This window comes from Ananas comosus, linkage group 8 (assembly GCF_001540865.1).
Source record: "Ananas comosus cultivar F153 linkage group 8, ASM154086v1, whole genome shotgun sequence".
Lineage (NCBI taxonomy): Eukaryota > Viridiplantae > Streptophyta > Magnoliopsida > Poales > Bromeliaceae > Ananas > Ananas comosus.
In genome coordinates, this window is record NC_033628.1 from 3991469 (window position 1) to 3999711 (window position 8243).

An 8243-nucleotide genomic window follows, 5' to 3' on the forward strand; every position below is an offset into this window, starting at 1 on the left:
ACAACAGTCAACAGTATGAGAGCCTCGCTCTCCTCGTTGTACAATCCTGGCTCAGCCAAGACTCATTTCACACTTCCGGCTGGTAATTGGCTCTGACACCAACTGTGACGCCCCAACTTTTCAGAGGGTCACCCATCCTAGGACTTCTCCCGTCCTAGTACACTTAACTCTCTTAATCTCTTAGGCCTTGCCACCACCCAAAATGCTTAAGGCGGGTTAAGAGTTTTAGCTCTATTATATCTTATATATAAGACTACTTGGGGTCTCACATGTCCTTAGTCATCAGCATTCCACGTTAATTTCACATTCATTTCTATTAGTTAAAAGTGCCTCCTACACGAAGGCTTCACTTTGAAACTCTAGTTTTTCGAAAATCCACGCAAAGCCGAAAACCACCTTGAAAACCGTTTCTCATATGAAAACCTTTATTTTAGAAATAGGCTACCTCTCAACCACCTTGAAAACCGTTTCTTACATGAAAATCTTTATTTTAGAAATAGGCTACCGTGAGGGGTAGAAATTTATTATTTGCGAAAACCACGAGTATACTTTAAAAACTTTATTTGAAATCTAAGTCCAAAATCCCACATGCAACCAAAATCTCATAAGTATTCAAATTCTATAGATATCCAAATCCACGAGTAAATCCACTGAACCACAATACTGTCTAACTATTAACAAGTATGAGTCGACTAAGCTATCAAGTCTATCTATTGACATGTATACAGTAAGCATCAAACCAAAACTGATACCGTAAGGTCGGGATCTCTATCTCATGCTATTTATAGTCTCACGCACCGTCATAACCCTCACTGCCCGAGCTACTTAAAAAAAAGTGGGGGGGTGAGAATATGTAAACAAGTCTCCCTCTCCCAGTGGGTACCGTAAGCTGATGAAGGCGAGCTGTACACACCAGAAGATGGAAGGGATAACCAGTAGTAGTAACAAGTAAACCGGGTATGATAACAATGAATAACAACCATCAATAATCACCAAAGAGGCTACTACTGTAAGGTGAGATAATAAAGTAACGACCAACTATAATCAACAACCAAACTAGTGCAGTAGCAATGATAACTGAACTAAAAACAACCGTAATAAATGATATGAATAACCGCTACTGCAAAGGGAGATAGAGAAAAGACAATGTGTCAACTGCAACTGATAGCACAAGTATACCCAATCAACTGCCGTATTGGTCTAAAGACCTCAAGCAATGCCACTCCTACTCTAATTGGCATATGACTCTAGTAGTAGGCCGCTAAAGCTCATAGGTCGGATGTACGACCACTTTTTCGAAAAAGAACACCCTCCTGCGGTGGATCAGACTGCTGGTGTACGTGAAATGCTCACGAGCTTTGGTGATCGATGCAAATATGATCAATAGCCATCCGTCAGCAAACAGCCGACAATCAGACCCCTCAGGATATACTGACCGACCAGGTCATCAAACAACACAAGTCCACGACTATCGACCACTCAAGCCAACAATAATGTGCAAGATCATCAAACAATGCAAATCCGCGAGTACCGACCACTTAGGTCAACGATAATGTGTGAGGTCATCAAACAACACAAGTCCACGAGAACCGACCACTCAGGTCAATGATGATATACGCTCATGCATAAGCAAAGAAACACTACCACTCTACTTCTAGACAGGAACGAAAATATGAACTAGTATAGCAAATGTAAAGGGAAGTCATAGGGTGTCATGCTTATCGCAAAACAAGTATAAGTATTAAGTAGTGAGGAAAGAGTAGAGAGAAATCACCGAGCGTGCATCACAGTACTGACTTCGGATCGAAGTACCCACCTGTGTCTGTCGCTGCAGCTAGCTCCTACGGGGTGAAGGATATCGGCTGGACCTATGATAGGTCCACAAGGTCAGGATTTAATCCACATGATTCAAAACATAACTCTCACAAACCCGAAACTGCTAGAGGAATTGGTTTCCCACAACCAATTCTCGCGCTCGCCGGGAATCCTGAAAACATGTTGGGATGCCCCCGAGACCCACGAAGCATCTCGAAAATGCATCGACTCACCATAGGAGTCACCCGCTGTGAAGGCCGAGATTTTTCAATGTAAATTGGACATCTTTTTAAATGTTATTGTGTATATTCTAATTTTAAACTTGTCCGTCAAATTTTAGTGAATAATGATTTAAAAAAAAAATTTTACACGATTATTGCTTTTCACTTAAAGTGAATAGTAACCCATGTTTTCTTTTGAGACATCGCATTGAGGATCGCTTCGGACTTGAATTGGACTCCGTTTTGGATGATCGAATAGATTGTTTTCGATGGTCCGGCTATGTCGGAGGTGATGGCACTGCCGATTTCATGTTTGGTGCACGATTTTTGAGAAAATCAGAGTTTATTGCAGATTGGCCTTTGATTACTCGATGTTCTTGCTTTTTAGATGTGTTCGATGTTCCGTTTTGCGTGAAAATCCATAGGTCTATGCCACTGGGCATATTTCACTCACTGGTGAGTTTTTAGAACAAATTCAATGATTGGAGTGCTAAATTGCTATTCTCGCAAAGTGTCAAAATTGAGCACTTTGTGAAAAAGTTATCATCTTATATGAGAAATTTCACAGTTTTGGTAAGTGGAAGGTTCTACTTGAAAGTAGACTCAGAGAGAATTTTATGTCTCAAATTTCACGAGATTTGGGTTTTCCTATGAAATACGGCTTGGAGATGAATTTGGGAGAAGCGATCGAGGGGTCTTTCGAATTGAAATGCGCCATTTCGGGTACCACGGTGCACATAATGGTATGGAGAGGGACTAAGACGAAATATGTTTATGCTGTTGAGGGCTGGATGCATTTTTTGTGGTGTTAGAAGGACTTTTGCAGAAATCTCTATCCTTTATAAGTTTGTATATATATATTTGTATATAGAGGAAGTTGAAACCCTAACCCTAGGCCGGACCCCTCTTCCCCCTCTGCAGCGCTGCGGCGTTGGGCTTCCCCGTTGCCGGTAACCTCCTCGGTCAGCGGAAAGGCTCAGTGAGCCTTTTTCCTCTCCCTCTTTATTTTTTTCTTTCTCTCTTTCTCTCTCTCTCTCTCTCATTTTTTCGTGAGCAGGAGTAGTAAAGGAGGCCACCCTGCCCTCCTCGAGCTCTCCCCGCGTTGCCCCACCTCCTGCTACTTCTCTGTGCCGCCCTTGAGCGCTGTCGATGCCGCCGCAACCGGATTTCTCCCTGTGCAAGGGCAACCAATCTCCTCGTGATGCCTCTGCAGCTACCCCCGACTCGCGTCAGCGCCTTTCTCCAGTCGCAGAGGACTGCCGCCGCTGCCCCTTGGCCTCCCTGACCACCACCACCACCGAGGAGCCACCCAAGCCCCAGTTTACCCCTGTGCGGGCCGAGCTCCTCCTACCTGCACCTCCGCCGCCGCCACTCCCCGCTGTCGGCCAGGGGCGTGGACTACCCTTGACCTCTGCACCCAACCTCGGCCGGCGCGCGTGCTGACAAGCCGTCGGCGGTCGGTCGGAGTTGAGGTGCTCTCGACACTTTGAGCTAGGGCACGCTTTGGCCCTTTTTGCACTTCTCGACCAACCGATGCTCGTCGATTTGCGGGAAAGTGACCACGGTGACCCCGAGCCCTCAGTGATCACCATGATCACCTCAGATCCTGCCAGAGATGCTCTGTTTCGTTGTAGTGCTATTGTCGCTCCCGGTGCACCTACTTCGCAACATTTGATGTTGCTCCAACACACTCCTCGCCCATTGTTTGTGCTTCAGACAGCAAGCATGGTGTCTGGCACGTCGAGACTTGTCCGCTGGTGCTTTTGCATTATTCCGGAGGTGCACGGTTGTCAGTCGGCCCTAAACACCTCAATTATATTTACCTATGTGCAATATTGGAATATTTAGGGGTTTATTTGTAAAAGTGGCCGTGTGGGCTGCTATGGGCAGTGCGTGGTCACTGTGTGTGACCCTATGGACTAATCGTCCAGGTTCCAGAGCCCCTCGTGTAATCAAAAAGGGGTTTCAACGCGTTTTTAGGCGAAATTGCCTGTAGAACGTAGTTTCGCGTCGCGATGGGTTTCCAACTGCATGGTTGCCTCGAAAACCTTTGCCTAGCCTCGTTGTCTGGTTGGAACCTCGCTAGTGAGAAGCACAGACCAACGAGGGACCCTAGGTAGGATTCGATGCTAATTTTTAACTTTCAAGAACCCGGTACGACAGATTTTAGAGATTTCGCACCCGGATCGCGCCACTAAGCGTGTGACTGTCCCAATATCCAAAAATGAGTGTTTTGGGACAGCAAAGGTGGTCGTTTGACCCATGTAGAGTTTCAGAACACTTCGGGGCTTATTGGGAATCCCAAAAGGTAGAAATCGGGCGGTTTTGTGCGTGGTTTCTTGTCGTCCGGGTTGCTACTATTTGCAGCAGAGTTTGAGCCTTATTAGCCAGTTTTAGCATGAGGTTTGACACCTCTAGTCGCAGCGTGAGGGCTGCGAGTGATTCCGGTGTCGAAATGGACACCCTGGGAGCCAAACCGGTGATTCCCGGGATCTCGACTTTCTGTTTTGATGCACTAATTCTGCGACTACCCTAATGGCATTAAATTAATGTATTGGGGTTGCGAGCAAGGTTGGCTTTGTGTGAGACTTATCTTGGAATGCCCCATGGATTGGGATGACATTCCGACGAGTTGGTGCGACAATCGGGCGATCTTTCGATGACCGTGGAACGAGATCCGAAAACCTGATTGCTCACCTATTGGTTTCACTTGAAACCATAGCTTTTGTAATTAGTGGGTTTGAGCTAATTACGTTTTTGGTGGGACTTTACATAGGTCCAGACCATGGCGGGAAACATTGACGTGTGTCGACGACCTGACTTTATTCTTCAGTAGAGATGGGTACTTTGATCTGAAGTCGGTAAAGTGGTGCCTACTTGGTGATTTCTACCATTGTTATCTCCTTTTATTTGCTTGATGTGGTTGAGCTTTCAGACACTACTTGATTTCATAGTTAGTCGCTCTACACTTACTTCTATTTCATATGGTCATGATCTAGTAGTAGAGTGGTGCTTCTGTTGATTGAGTCATCCATGGTGTATTTGTAGTAGATGACCCTGACATTAATTGACTTTATAGTCGGTGACACTCGTAGTAGATTTGACATTAGTTGACTTTATAGTCGGTGATACTCATAGTTGATTTGACATTTGTTAACTTTATAGTCGGTGACACTCGTAGTAGATTTGACATTTGTTGACTTTATAGTCGGTGACACTCGTAGTAGATTTGATATTAGTAGACTTTATAGTTGTCACGCCCCGAGCTGCAGCAAAAGCCCGCCGGGGGCGTGCACAGACCCGTCGTTCACACCAAAAACCACAATGTACACAAGGCGTCTACTACAATCATAAAGAGCAATAGTGAAATCAATCCTAAATATGGTAATCAGAGCGAGAACATACAACAGCTAGATACAAAAATTTCAGAACCAATATCTCAAGATTTCAATGATCCAATCAAGAGTACAACATGAATCCAAGGGATCTCATATAGGTACAATATGCTTCACAGAACTAAACTAAATAAGCAATCTCATGGGTTTATCTATCACAACATCATGAGGTTGTAGCTAGTCGCTGCCCCCTTGCCACGAACCCTAATCTTTCTCGCCGCGAAAGGCTCTGAAACAAAAATAACCAACAAATGGGGGTGAGAACTATTAAACAATTGTTCCCAGCGGGTAAGTCACCGAGAGTGGCGAAATACACCACTAGGTCAACTAAGGCATACTGTAAGATGATAAGTAAACAACTTATGAATAGCAAGTAAATTAAACAATTTAATTAACAAGTCATGCCTCTACCAAAAGATGTACTAACATATACATGATATTTTAATGTCACATGTTCAACTATATGCCAATGCCGGTTTGCATGCATGTTCATCGTTTCTATAATGCTACAAGTGGTAAATTATGCTTTTCATTGCTATTTATCCATGCATCTATACTAGTCAACATAGGTGTAGGTATACTACTACTAGAGCTGTCGATGCCATGAATGACTAACATAAAAATCCAAGTATTATGCCCTATCATGCATATTCACAAGTCCAACTAATATACACTATCTAATAGTGGTTTCCACATTATACTTAAGTGTCATAGTTCAATCTCGTCATGGACCTACACGTGTGTAGTCCGGCTTGCGCCATGTCTAATGGCCCAGTAGTAGTCAACATTCCCTCTCTAGGAATGAGCCTCCCCCACGACATCTCATTTTGGCGCCCAAACCCGCACAGGCGAGCTTGTGTCGCGTAGGCTAACTCCGGAGTACCGACTTATGGGGAGCGACCTTCACAAGCATGTGCGAATGAGCATAATGGCAAGCAAGCATGATCAATAATATCCAATCCGAGGTAATCGGTCCCAATCATCATGTCAAAACATGAAATCTCGAACAACAACTCAAGGTCGGGTATCATAACATGTATGTCAAGTTTAGTTATCAATTAACTCAACGGTGTGTTTCTACCAATATGTCACATATCTCAAGCACACAAAGCTCTACATTTCATTCATTCTATTAAGGGTGGTTCGATGACCCAATCATGAACCTAACGGGATTCACCCGTATACCAAAGTATGCTACTTTCACTATAATGCCATATGCAAAGAAAGGGAAATCTACTAATGTCATGTATATGCCTTACTACATGATGCCTCCACTTCATGGAGCATATAGCATTGTCAAGTAATTAACCATTTTCCAATAATTAAGCAATCATATGCATATGCTGTTTATGTACTAAAAAATATAAGGAATCTCTTCATCATATCTATAACATGGAATTACATCTCTCTGAAAGTTTTGAGGAGCCCAAGAATCTATCTAGATTGTATCTAACACCTAGATGGGGGGTGAATAGGTGTAATAGCCAAAAACCACAAATCTCAATACGATAAAAATAAATGCGGAAAGTAAAAATCACACTGAGATTTACGTGGGAAAACTCCAACTTGGAGAAAAACCCACGGGACCAACACGCGAAAAAATAATTCACTAAGAGAAAAGATTACAAGGTGATTACCGACTCCACAGACTCAACCTCCTTTAACCTCCTATGAATCTCGCGCAATCCTCCGGGTTGTCCACGCCCTCACGTTCGAATCCACGAACGCCACGTTCCGAATCCACGAAACGCCTCCACTCCGAATCCACGAAGCTCACGATCCGAATCCACGAACCGCCGTCAATCACGCTGAATCCACGACGCCGTCATGAAGAACATCATGTGTACGGTGATCCTTCGCTTAGAGTATCGATGAAAACCAGGGAAGAAAACTCCAAGCGAAGAGAAGATCAAATCGACATATTGATATCAAATTACAATCTCTCGATTTGACCTAAAAGAGGCTTTATGAAGAAAATAGGTTTTTGATGAAATCCGAGCCTCTAGGGTTTCTCAAACATGTATTTTCGTGATGCTTAATCAGTTAGAGAACCCCAATAGCTTATTTATAGACTTTAGAATCAAACGGAGTCGGATTAGAAAGTTTTCACGATTTTACATAGTGTACCGGTACACGAGAGGCTGTCACCGGTTACACAATGACGGAACAAATTTGCGAAGCCAAAGTTGATGGCTGTACCGGTACGGGGCAATGGCTGTACCAGTACGGGGCAATGGCTGTACCGGTACATAATGCAATTTTCAGACTTTGCACTGTTTCGGGTTTCGTAGAGTTCCGAAGCACTTTCTAATCAGCTAAACATTGATAAAAATGATTCTAATGCCTATAACTAAGTATGAATCACCATAACATGAATTAACACATTACCTTTACATCGTGATTCACATCGTAAGTTATTTTCCAACTTCTTCAAAATCTTGAATTCTTCAATTTTCGACGATACGCACCGATTCTTCAAAACTCCGACTCACTTCACGAAACTTGCCAACACACAAGACTTAACAATCTCCCCCATTGGCAATTTCGTGACAAAACTCACAATAACTCAAAAAATTCATCTTAAAGAAAAACGAAGTTTAATTGTCATCACCAAAACATTGAACTCCTCGCGTGTAATCCAAATACAATTTAAAACTCAAAATTACATCAAAACTCCTAAAACAGACTCTATGACTTAGACGCAACTAGGAGTCTTGAAGTCTTGATTTCCTGCAAAACAATTTATCCAAAAATAATGTAGAAACTCAAAATTAAATTCTTATACCTTCTCCACCTTTGTTCTCGATGATCA